The sequence below is a fragment of the Rhipicephalus microplus genome, unplaced genomic scaffold (genome assembly GCF_043290135.1).
Source record: "Rhipicephalus microplus isolate Deutch F79 unplaced genomic scaffold, USDA_Rmic scaffold_230, whole genome shotgun sequence".
Lineage (NCBI taxonomy): Eukaryota > Metazoa > Arthropoda > Arachnida > Ixodida > Ixodidae > Rhipicephalus > Rhipicephalus microplus.
The window spans coordinates 65,001-77,500 of record NW_027464801.1 but is presented as its reverse complement, the minus strand read 5'-3'; the positions used below and the strand labels follow the sequence as shown (position 1 = coordinate 77,500).

The following is a 12,500-nucleotide window of genomic DNA, read 5'->3' as shown; positions in this document are numbered from 1 at the left end:
AAAACTCTGCCGCGCCTTTTTCGGCTGCCGCAAATCGAGCAAACGGTGTGTTTCGGACGGCGTTTCGCTTCCGCTACTTGCGAGTGCTTTCGTGGTCCACCCCTCTATAAATACTCGGGAGGCGTCGAAGCCGGTTCTCCAAGCCGGACCCGTAGGTATCGTTGTGTGCTCGCTCTCATTGGCCCGCCTAACCAGAAAATGCCTGCGGTACACCCATTTGGATAAGAGTGCACGCAGATGCGGGCCTCGACGGCTACACATTTCCTCGGGCGGCCGCCTCCCGGCCTCCGTGGAGCGCGGGATGCACGGTCCCATCGACAAGCCTCTCCCGTTTTTACCGTGGCGTCGCGGTTCACCACGGCGGGCGGGTCGGTCTCCTCCGCATAAAAAGGGGGACCCCCGCTTTTTGTTCCACGAAATCGCACAAGCTTTTTTCGCATCCACGGTTTGCCACCGCACACCAAAATGCCGATCCGGCTGCCTACTTTAGCCAACAGGTGGAGCCAGGCGCGCCGTACTTGCGCGGCACTTCCCACGTCCACCGAAGTCGGTGCCAAGGACCACTTTCGGCGCCGGAGCCGCGTACGAGCCTACTCGAGGCGGAAGAACGAAGCCAGCAAGGGCCTGGCCGCAAGTGCGTTCAATTGTCGGGACGTCCAAGTCCCTCGTTCTTCCGTGCTTCCTCTTTCGGCAAGTCGTTGCGGCACCTTCCCAAAGCGCGCAGACCCGCTAATCGCGACGAGCGCGACGTGGCCGTGCCGCCTTTCCCTCGGCAGCAAGCAAAACGCCTGGCAACGTCGACGCTCCCCTAACCGCGATCTCGCACCGTGTTTCGTGTGGCGAATTCAAAAGCCGGCCGGCGCTGCTGCAACCATTACGGTCGGTACGCATACGCCGCGGAGGGCGGGACGGTCATCGGAGCGTGCGGTTCCTCCATCGAGTACTGCGCACCTCGGCCGTCGCATCGCCGTGCCATGACCGGCCGCGCGTCAACGCGAACCGGTGCCAGCGAGATCCCTCGCCTGCAAGAACCGACCGGCAGCCTCCGTCACCCGAGGACGCGGAGGCGCTTGCCGCGGACGGCGGGACGGTATGCACTGGTGCACAGCGGACCCGTCACATCGCCAGTTCCTTGACCGACCGCCGACGCTTGTGCCGTTCCTCTCGTACTTGGCAGTCGCCGCGCGATTGTCGGGTCTCGTTCTTGCACGCTCGAACGGTCGGGAGGGCACTCGGCTGGCGTTTCGGGAACGCGCAGCCTCGCCTTCTACCGACGTAACCACGACTCGCCGTTCGCGCTCCGCCGCTCCTGTTTACAGTACTAGGCGGTCCCGCAGCGGTCGGGTCGCGCATTTCGAGCGCTTCGAGCCACGGTGCAGTGGCGGGTCGAAAGCCGACCTATGAGTGCGTTGCGCCGTTTGTACCCGCGTCCGCCACCTGGCCGACCGTCCAAGGTCGCGGTGTTGGCGTCCGCTGGGCGCAACAATTTGTCACGGGGTGCCGCTCCACATTCAGGCAGCCCCGTGGGGAAAAGCCGACCCCGCGTCCAAACGGGGTCAGCGGCAGAAAGTGTCGGGCGCAGACGCAGCTGAGGCGCTCACCCTTCACAATCCGTTAATGATCCTTCCGCAGGTTCACCTACGGAAACCTTGTTACGACTTTTACTTCCTCTAAATGATCAAGTTTGGTCATCTTTCCAACAGACCGGCGCAACCGAAAGGCCGCGCCGGACATCGGTCCGAAGACCTCACTAAATCATTCAATCGGTAGTAGCGACGGGCGGTGTGTACAAAGGGCAGGGACGTAATCAACGCGAGCTTATGACTCGCGCTTACTGGGAATTCCTCGTTCAAGGGGAACAATTGCAAGCCCCTATCCCAATCACGAAAGAAGTTCCACGGGTTACCCAGTCTTTTCAGACAGGGATAAAGACACGCTGCTTCCTTCAGTGTAGCGCGCGTGCGGCCCCGGACATCTAAGGGCATCACAGACCTGTTATTGCTCTGTTTCGTGCGGCTAGGAGCCGCTTGTCCCTCTAAGAAGGTTGTAAGGTGCTGGGAACCCCGCACCTATTTAATAGGCTAGAGTCTCGTTCGTTATCGGAATTAACCAGACAAATCGCTCCACCAACTAAGAACGGCCATGCACCACCATCCACCGAATCAAGAAAGAGCTCTCAATCTGTCAATCCTCCCAGTGTCCGGGCCGGGTAAGTTTTCCCGTGTTGAGTCAAATTAAGCCGCAGGCTCCACTCCTGGTGGTGCCCTTCCGTCAATTCCTTTAAGTTTCAGCTTTGCAACCATACTTCCCCCGGAACCCAAATACTTTGGTTTCCCGGAAGCTGCCCGCCGAGTCATTTGAGTAACTCAGGCGGATCGCTGGTTGGCATCGTTTATGGTCAGAACTAGGGCGGTATCTGATCGCCTTCGAACCTCTGACTTTCGTTCTTGATCAATGAAAACATTCTTGGCAAATGCTTTCGCAGTAGTTCGTCTTGCGACGGTCCAAGAATTTCACCTCTAGCGCCGCAATACGAATGCCCCCGTCCGTCCCTCTTAATCATTACCTCGTATTCCAAAAACCAACAGAACAGAAACGAGGTCTTGTTCTATTATTCCATGCAAGTTTATTCAGGCGACTCGCCTGCGTTGAGCACTCTAATTTTTTCAAAGTAAAAGCACCGGCCATCTCGAGGCACACAATGAAGTGCACCAAGAAAGAACCGGCATGATGTTCAGTCCGAGCCGTCGCATCGGGTAGATGCACTACTCGTCTGGAACTGAGATCCAACTACGAGCTTTTTAACCGCAGCAGCTTTAGTATACGCTATTGGAGCTGGAATTACCGCGGCTGCTGGCACCAGACTTGCCCTCCAATTGATCCTCGTTAAAGGATTTAGAGTGTACTCATTTCAATTACGGGGCCTCAAAAGAGTCCCGTATTGTTATTTTTCGTCACTACCTCCCCGTGCCGGGAGTGGGTAATTTGCGCGCCTGCTGCCTTCCTTGGATGTCGTAGCCGTTTCTCAGGCTCCCTCTCCGGAATCGAACCCTGATTCTCCGTTACCCGTAACAACCATGGTAAGCAAGTAACCTACCATCGAAAGTTGATAAGGCAGACACTTGAAAGAAACGTCGCCGGCTCGTGGCCATGCGATCAGCACAAAGTTATCCAGAGTCACCACACAATACGGGCCGAAACCCGATCGATCTTGGTCTAATAAAAGCACCCGTTACCCAAAGGGCTCCAGGCTCACTGCATGTATTAGCTCTAGAATTGCCACAGTTATCCAAGTAGGAAGAAACGATCTAAGGAACCATAACTGATTTAATGAGCCATTCGCGGTTTCGCCTTATTTCGGCATGTACTTAGACATGCATGGCTTAATCTTTGAGACAAGCATATGATTACTGGCAGGATCAACCAGGTAATCGTTCGACTGCGCGTCCGTCCTCGCCCTCGGCGGGCCGGACGCAGTCTGTGTGCGGCGGAGGCCACCTTCAGGCGCCCCAACACGCTTATTTTGCACTCCGAGATGACGGCGTTCGAGCTCGCTACGGCACAACCTTCCCGAAAGACGAGTGGGAGCCGTGCGGCAAGAAGCACGTTCATGCTCGCTCTTTTTCGTTGCATCGACTCGGTCGCGCCGTGCGGGTTGCCCAAGCCCGCTGCACTGTCGGTGGACCGGCCGGAACTAGCAACGGAGCCGAGACTGCAAAGCCGCCAGACGACGGGTCACGCCCGCGTCTTCGGCGCTTTCGCATCTGAATCGCCCGAGGACGACACGGAACACACCTCGATATCGTGGTAAAACGGCACCGTCCGACAACCAGCCCCTAACGCATCAAGCGGATGAGGCTGCAGACGACTGCCGTGGATTCCCCTGGAGCAGACCCGAGGACACGCTTGACGAGGCCGAAGCCCGCCGCATATCAGACACCCGGTCGCTTTCGCGTACGCCGCTCACGAGAACCCCCACATAATAGCAGCGATAAGTACCCAGACCTCCTTGGGCCCTAATACGAGCGTACTCGAGAAAATTTCACCGCGGGTGTGCCCCGAAACGTGTGGCATGTTGAGCGTGCCACAAGTCTACGTCGCTCTCAAACCCGCCGAGGTCGTAGAATTTGCGACCCTACTCACGAAATTCCCACCGAGGATACGGCCGCAAACGTACCGCACCTTGGGTAGGCCACGAGTTTGTGCAACACTACGCTGACGGCACAGCACCGAGGTCGTGCGCGCACGCACGGGAAAATTCCGCCGCGGTTTCTGCCGAAAACGTGAGGCACCACGACTCTCCGCAAGTTCGCGTCGACTGCGAAAGACCGAAGTCGTGAACGACGTGTCCGCTACTCGCCGCCGACACGCTGGACACCAAACGTACAACGACTCGACGGCGTCGTAGAGGCCCACGACGCGGTTTTCCTTAACGACGTCTCGGCGTGGCACCGACAGGTTAGAACGGCCGACCAACGTTCCCTGTCCGCCGTTCGGCTCAGTCGAAGGGCTCGGCGACTTCGGCAACGCTGCGAAGCCGCACGGTGACGCACGCCATGTCCCCATTTTTTTTTTTCTTTCTGCGTCTGCCGGGGTGCCCCTATAATAGCAGCGATAAGCACCCAGACCGCCGTGGGTCGCTCGCCCCGGCTGACGTGGTTTTTCGTACTCCTGCGGCGGTCGCCGTCAAGCACGTCCAAATACGCTACTTTCGTGGGCGCATTCACGCTCTTTCGCTTCGCCGGAGTGCCAGCACTCACTCTGCCAAAAACGGCGAACATCCGAGCGGCGGTTCCCACTTTTGCGTCGGCGTCGCAAACCCCGCCCCGGCAGACGAGGTTTGCCGTACTCGTGCGACGGTGGCCGGCGGGCACGTCGAAAGACGCCGATATCGTGCGCGAATTGGCGCACCTTGGCTTCACCGGAGTGCCGCCACTGACTCCTCCAAAAACGGCGAAGATCCGAGCGGCGCTTCCCACTTTCGCATCGGCGTCCCGAACTCCGCCCCGGCTGACGCGGTTTACCGTACTCGTGCGACGGTCGCCGGCGAGCACGTGGAAAGACGCCGATATCGTGCCCGAATCGGCTCCGTTCGGCTTCGCCGGAGTGCCAGCACTGGCTCGGCGAAAGACGACGAACATCCGAGCGACGGTTCTCACTATTGCGTACGCGTCGCAAACCCCGCCCCGGCAGACGCACTTTGCCGTACTCGTGCGACGGTCGCCGGCGAGCACGTAGAAAGACGCCGATATCGTGCCGGAATCGGCCCCGTTTGGCTTCGCCGGAGTGCCAGCACTCACTCGGCCACAAACGGCGAACATCCGAGCGGCGGTTCCCACTTAGCCGTCGGCGTCCCGAACTCCGCCCCGGCAGACGCGGTTGCCGAGCTCGTGCGACTAGCGACCGCGAAGCCGTCTCGCGACGCCGCTTTCGTGCGCGGCTCCCACTGCGACCTGGGTCACCCGAGGTCGACGAGCAAAAAAGAATGTCGAAAAAAATTTTTTTTTTTTTTTGCGTCTGCCGGGGTGCCCCTATAATAGCAGCGATAAGCACCCAGACCGCCATGGGTCGCTCGCCCCGGCTGACGTGGTTTTTCGTTTTCCTGCGGTGGTCGTCGTCAAGCACGTCCAAACACGCCACTTTCGTGGGCGCATTCGCGCTCTTTCGCTTCGCCGGAGTGCCAGCACTCACTCTGCCAAAAACGGCGAACATCCGAGCGGCGGTTCCCACTTTTGCGTCGGCGTCGCAAACCCCGCCCCGGCAGACGAGGTTTGCCGTACTCGTGCGACGGTGGCCGGCGGGCACGTCGAAAGACGCCGATATCGTGCGCGAATTGGCGCACCTTGGCTTCACCGGAGTGCCGCCACTGACTCCTCCAAAAACGGCGAAGATCCGAGCGGCGCTTCCCACTTTCGCATCGGCGTCCCGAACTCCGCCCCGGCTGACGCGGTTTACCGTACTCGTGCGACGGTCGCCGGCGAGCACGTGGAAAGACGCCGATATCGTGCCCGAATCGGCTCCGTTCGGCTTCGCCGGATTGCCAGCACTGGCTCGGCGAAAGACGACGAACATCCGAGCGACGGTTCTCACTATTGCGTACGCGTCGCAAACCCCGCCCCGGCAGACGCACTTTGCCGTACTCGTGCGACGGTCGCCGGCGAGCACGTAGAAAGACGCCGATATCGTGCCGGAATCGGCCCCGTTTGGCTTCGCCGGAGTGCCAGCACTCACTCGGCCACAAACGGCGAACATCCGAGCGGCGGTTCCCACTTAGCCGTCGGCGTCCCGAACTCCGCCCCGGCAGACGCGGTTGCCGAGCTCGTGCGACTAGCGACCGCGAAGCCGTCTCGCGACGCCGCTTTCGTGCGCGGCTCCCACTGCGACCTGGGTCACCCGAGGTCGACGAGCAAAAAAGAATGTCGAAAAAAAATTTTTTTTTTTTTTTGCGTCTGCCGGGGTGCCCCTATAATAGCAGCGATAAGCACCCAGACCGCCATGGGTCGCTCGCCCCGGCTGACGTGGTTTTTCGTTTTCCTGCGGTGGTCGTCGTCAAGCACGTCCAAACACGCCACTTTCGTGGGCGCATTCGCGCTCTTTCGCTTCGCCGGAGTGCCAGCACTCACTCTGCCAAAAACGGCGAACATCCTAGTGGCGGTTCCCACTTTTGCGTCGGCGTCGCCAACCCCGCCCCGGCATACGCGGTTTGCCGTACTCGTGCGGCGGTGGCCGGCGGGCACGTCGAAAGACACCGATATCGTGCGCGAGTCGATGCTTCTTGGTCTCGCAGGAGGGCCGCCACTCACTCCTGCAAAAACGGCGAAGATCCGAGCGGCGCTTCCCACTTTTTCGTCGGCGTCGCAAACCTCGCCCCGGCAGACGCGCTTTGCCGTACTCGTGCGACGGTCGCCGGCGAGCACGTCGAAATACGCCGATATCGTGCCCGAATCGGCCCCGTTTCGCTTCGCCGGAGTGCCAGCACTCGCTCGGCCAAAGACGACGAACATCCGAGCGACGGTTCCCACTATTGCGTACGCGTCGCGAACCCCGCCCCGGCAGACGCGGTTTGCCGTACTCGTGCGGCGGTGGCCGGCGGGCACGTCGAAAGACGCCGATATCGTGCACGAATTGGCGCTCCTTGGCTTCACCGGAGTGCCAGCACTCACTCGGCCAAAAACGGCGAACATCCGAGCAGCGGTACCCACTTAGCCGTCGGCATCCCGAACTCCGCGCCGGCTGACGCGGTTGCCGAGCTCGTGCGACTAGCGACCGCGAACGCGTCTCGCGACGCCGCTTTCGTGCGCGGCTCCCATTGCGACCTGGGTTACCCGAGCTCGACCAGCAAAAAAGAAGGTCGAAAATTTTTTTTTTTTTTCTGCGTCTGCCGGGGTGCCCCTATAATAGCAGCGATAAGCACCCAGACCGCCGTGTGTCGCTCGCCCCGGCTGACGTGGTTTTTCGTACTCCTGCAGCGGTCGCCGTCACGCACGTCCAAATACGCCACTTTCGTGGGCGCATTCGCGCTCTTTCGCGTCGCCGGAGTGCCAGCACTCACTCTGCCAAAAACGGCCAACATCCGAGCGGCGGTTCCCACTTTTGCGTCGGCGTCGTAAACCCCGCCCCGGCAGACGCGGTTTGCCCTACTCGTGCGACGGTCGCCGGCGAGCGCGTCGAAAGACGCCGATATCGTGCGCTAATTGGCGCTCCTTGGCTTCTCCGGAGTGCCGCCACTCACTCCTCCAAAAACGGCGAAGATCCGAGCGGCGTTCTCCACTTTCGCATCGGCGTCCCGAACTCCGCCCGGGCTGACGCGGTTTACCGTACTCGTGCGACGGTCGCCGGCGGGCACGTCGAAAGACGCCGATATCGTGCCGTAATCGGCCCCGTTTGGCTTCGCCCGTGTGCCAGCACTCACTCGGCCAAAAACGGCGAACATCCGAGCAGCGTTTCCCACTTTCGCATCGGCGTCCCGAAGCCCGCCCCGGCAGACGCGGTTTGCCCTACTCGAGCGACGGTCGCCGGCGATCACGTCGAAAGGCGCCGAATTCGTGCACGAATCGATGCTTCTTGGTCTCGCAGGAGGGCCGCCACTCACTCCTGCAAAAACGGCGAAGATCCGAGTTGCGCTTCCCACTTTTTCGTCGGCGTCCCGAACTACGCCCCGGCTGACGCGGTTTACCGTACTCGTGCGACGGTCGCCGGCGGGCACTTCAAAATACGCCGATTTCGTGGGCGCATTCACGCTGTTTCGCTTCCCCGGAGTGCCAACACTCACTCTGCCGAAAGCGGCGATCATCCGAGCGGCGGTTCCCACTTTTGCGTCGGCTTCGCAAACGGCGCCCCGGCAGACGCGCTCGTGCGACGTACTCGTGCGACGGTCGCCGGCGAGCACGTCGAAAGACGCCGATATCGTGCTCGAATCGACCCCGTTTCGCTTCGCCGGAGTGCTGCCAGTCACGGCGCAGAAAACGGCGAACAAGTGTTTTTTTTTTTTTTTTCCTAGAATTTGTGTTATAGAAGGCACATTTGATATCGGACGATAATTTTCAACTTTATCACGCGCACCGATTTTCGTGTAGAGGTTTGCAAGTTTATGGGAATTTCTCCACTTGGAATAATGCGATTTAGTAGTACTACGAGAACTTCATGGATGTACTCAAGGGTACGGGGCAAGTCAGTTACGTCAACACCTGCAGATTTTTTACACTTCAAACTGAAAATTGTTGGTTGTGAGTCCTCGTGTGATATTAAAGGCCGATTCGCTAACACATAGAACAAAGAAAGAAAGGAAGAAAAAACGCCCGCGCTCGCTCAAGAAACCTGGGTTCGCAACAAGTGGCAACAACAAGCAACCGAGCGAGTGCGCCAAAACCCGTGGCGGCCGAACAAACGCGAAGTCCCAACCGCGTCAGCCGGGGCGGCACGGGACAGGAAAAATCACTTCAGCCGGGGCGGCGGGGCACCGAATAAACCTCGTCACCTCGTCGCAGGATAAAAGAGGAAACAAAAAGTCTAAACAGCGTCTGCTGGAGCGAATGCGTAATAAAACAACAACAACAACAAAAAAAAAAAACACCCGCGCTCAAGAAGTCTGCAATCACCACAAAAGGCGACTGTGACCGAGCAGCGTCAGCCGGGGCCGTGCGGAAACGGAAAAACCGCGACTACCGGGGCGTCGAGGCACCGAAAAATCCACTTCAGCCGCGGCGAAAAAAAAAAACAAAAAGAAAGACGGAGGGGGGGGGGGAACCACGTCTGCCGGGGCGAAGGAAAAAAAAAAAACGCGTCTGCCGGGGCGAGCCCGGGTGCGGCACCACCGGGAAAACTGTGGCAAACAGACATGGCGATCGAGTGAGTGGGCCGCCAGCCAGGCTCAGCCAAAAAGTGCAAAGTCCGAACTGCGTCAGCCGGGGCGGCAAAAACCACGTCAGCCGGGGCGGCGCAAAAAACCGCGTCTGCCGGGGCGGCACGAAACCGCGTCAGCCGGGGCGGCGCGAAAACTGCGTCAGCCGGGGCGAAAGAAAAAAAAAAAAAAACGCGTCTGCCGGGGCGAGCCCGGGTGCGGCACCACCGGGAAAACTGTGGCAAACAGACATGGCGATCGAGTGAGTGGGCCGCCAGCCAGGCACAGCCGAAAAGTGCAAAGTCCGAACCGTGTCAGCCGGGGCGGCAAAAAACCGCGTCAGCCGGGGCGGCGCAAAAAACCGCGTCTGCCGGGGCGGCACGAAACCGCGTCAGCCGGGGCGGCGCGAAAACTGCGTCAGCCGGGGCGAGCCCGGGTGCGGCACCACCGGGAAAACTGTGGCAAACAGACATGGCGATCGAGTGAGTGGGCCGCCAGCCAGGCTCAGCCAAAAAGTGCCAAGTCCGAACTGCGTCAGCCGGGGCGGCAAAAAACCGCGTCAGCCGGGGCGGCGCAAAAAACCGCGTCTGCCGGGGCGGCGCGAAAACCGCGTCTGCCGGGGCGGCGCGAAAACTGCGTCAGCCGGGGCGAAAGAAAAAAAAAACGCGTCTGCCGGGGCGAGCCCGGGTGCGGCACCACCGGGAAAACTGTGGCAAACAGACATGGCGATCGAGTGAGTGGGCCGCCAGCAAGGCTCAGCCAAAAAGTGCTAAGTCCGAACTGCGTCAGCTGGGGCGGCAAAAAACCGCGTCTGCCGGGGCGGCACGAAACCGCGTCAGCCGGGGCGGCGCGAAAACCGCGTCTGCCGGGGCGGCACGAAACCGCGTCAGCCGGGGCGGCGCGAAAACTGCGTCAGCCGGGGCGAGCCCGGGTGCGGCACCACCGGGAAAACTGTGGCAAACAGACATGGCGATCGAGTGAGTGGGCCGCCAGCCAGGCACAGCCGAAAAGTGCTAAGTCCGAACTGCGTCAGCCGGGGCGGCAAAAACCGCGTCAGCCGGGGCGGCGCGAAAACCGCGTCTGCCGGGGCGGCACGAAACCGCGTCAGCCGGGGCGGCGCGAAAACTGCGTCAGCCGGGGCGAGCCCGGGTGCGGCACCACCGGGAAAACTGTGGCTAACAGACATGGCGATCGAGTGAGTGGGCCACCAGCCAGGCTCAGCCAAAAAGTGCTAAGTCCGAACTGCGTCAGCCGGGGCGGCAAAAACCGCGTCAGCCGGGGCGGCGCAAAAAACCGCGTCTGCCGGGGCGGCACGAAACCGCGTCAGCCGGGGCGGCGCGAAAACTGCGTCAGCCGGGGCGAAAGAAAAAAAAAAAAACGCGTCTGCCGGGGCGAGCCCGGGTGCGGCACCACCGGGAAAACTGTGGCAAACAGACATGGCGATCGAGTGAGTGGGCCGCCAGCCAGGCACAGCCGAAAAGTGCCAAGTCCGAACTGCGTCAGCCGGGGCGGCAAAAAACCGCGTCAGCCGGGGCGGCGCAAAAAACCGCGTCTGCCGGGGCGGCACGAAACCGCGTCAGCCGGGGCGGCGCGAAAACTGCGTCAGCCGGGGCGAGCCCGGGTGCGGCACCACCGGGAAAACTGTGGCAAACAGACATGGCGATCGAGTGAGTGGGCCGCCAGCCAGGCTCAGCCAAAAAGTGCCAAGTCCGAACTGCGTCAGCCGGGGCGGCGCAAAAAACCGCGTCTGCCGGGGCGGCGCGAAAACCGCGTCTGCCGGGGCGGCGCGAAAACTGCGTCAGCCGGGGCGAAAGAAAAAAAAAACGCGTCTGCCGGGGCGAGCCCGGGTGCGGCACCACCGGGAAAACTGTGGCAAACAGACATGGCGATCGAGTGAGTGGGCCGCCAGCAAGGCTCAGCCAAAAAGTGCCAAGTCCGAACTGCGTCAGCCGGGGCGGCAAAAAACCGCGTCTGCCGGGGCGGCACGAAACCGCGTCAGCCGGGGCGGCGCGAAAACCGCGTCTGCCGGGGCGGCACGAAACCGCGTCAGCCGGGGCGAGCCCGGGTGCGGCACCACCGGGAAAACTGTGGCAAACAGACATGGCGATCGAGTGAGTGGGCCGCCAGCCAGGCACAGCCGAAAAGTGCTAAGTCCGAACTGCGTCAGCCGGGGCGGCAAAAACCGCGTCAGCCGGGGCGGCGCAAAAACCGCGTCTGCCGGGGCGAATGCAAAAAAAACAAAGAAAAAAGCCCGCGCTTAATCAAAAGAAAACAAAGAAAAAAGCTTGCGCTTAATCAAAAGAAAACAAACAAAAAAAGTTCGCGCTTAAGCCTGGCGGTGGAACCACCGGGGCAAACAGACCTGGCGATCGAGTGAGTGGGCCGCCAGCCGGGGTGAGCCAAAAAGTGCAAAGTCGGAACCGCGTCAGCCGGGGCGGCGCGAAAACCGCGTCAGCCGGGGCGGCGCAAAAACTGCGTCAGCCGGGGCGGCACGGAAAAACGAAAACCGCGTCAGCCGGGGCGGCACGGAAAAACGAAAACCACGTCAGCCGGGGCGACATCAAAATGAGGAAAAAAAAAAAACTGCCTTAGGACACCTGCGTACACTTTCATGCGTTTGGGCATATCTCTCTGTAACACGCGCGCCCCTCGTTACGCGCGGCACTCTGTTTTCTCCGACACCCATATTTCGGCGGCATGTGGCACGCGCGCCCGTCCCTACGCACGGCACACCGCAGTGCTTTCTCGATATTTTTCTTTTCCTCCAACACCGTCATCTATAGGCTTTTAGTGACCTGTTGCTCGTGGCAAAAGTTCGCTAGCTCTGACACCTCTTGCATGCGCACCGTTTTTGCGCACGGTGCTATGCCGCAAAGCACGGCAGTCGCATGCGTTTCTCTCAGGCACCTCTTTTTTGACACAACGCTGTGGTGCTTAGAAACACACCCGCCGCTTTTGCGCACAGAACTCCACCGTACAGCACGGTAGTCACGTTTGTTCCACACGAACAGCAGTGTGCATCGTGCTACGACACTTTGAAAGCTTTTTCTTCCGAGTCTCGACCGCGCTGTTCCTTTCGTACTTGGCGCGGTTTTGGGACCAGCTTTGTTTTAAACCCCTACTGCGCGCCGTTCCTTTCGTACTTGGCGCGGTTCAGGGT

The 12,500-nt window shown here is 60.4% G+C and overlaps 1 non-coding gene across 1 annotated transcript; it reads right to left on the bottom strand.

Annotated features, from left to right (window-relative positions):
- Positions 1 to 1,615: 1,615 nt before the first annotated feature.
- LOC142792638 (small subunit ribosomal RNA) lies at positions 1,616 to 3,430 on the bottom strand. The gene has a single exon (XR_012891091.1). It is a non-coding gene; the product is annotated as a small subunit ribosomal RNA (ribosomal RNA).
- Positions 3,431 to 12,500: the final 9,070 nt, after the last annotated feature.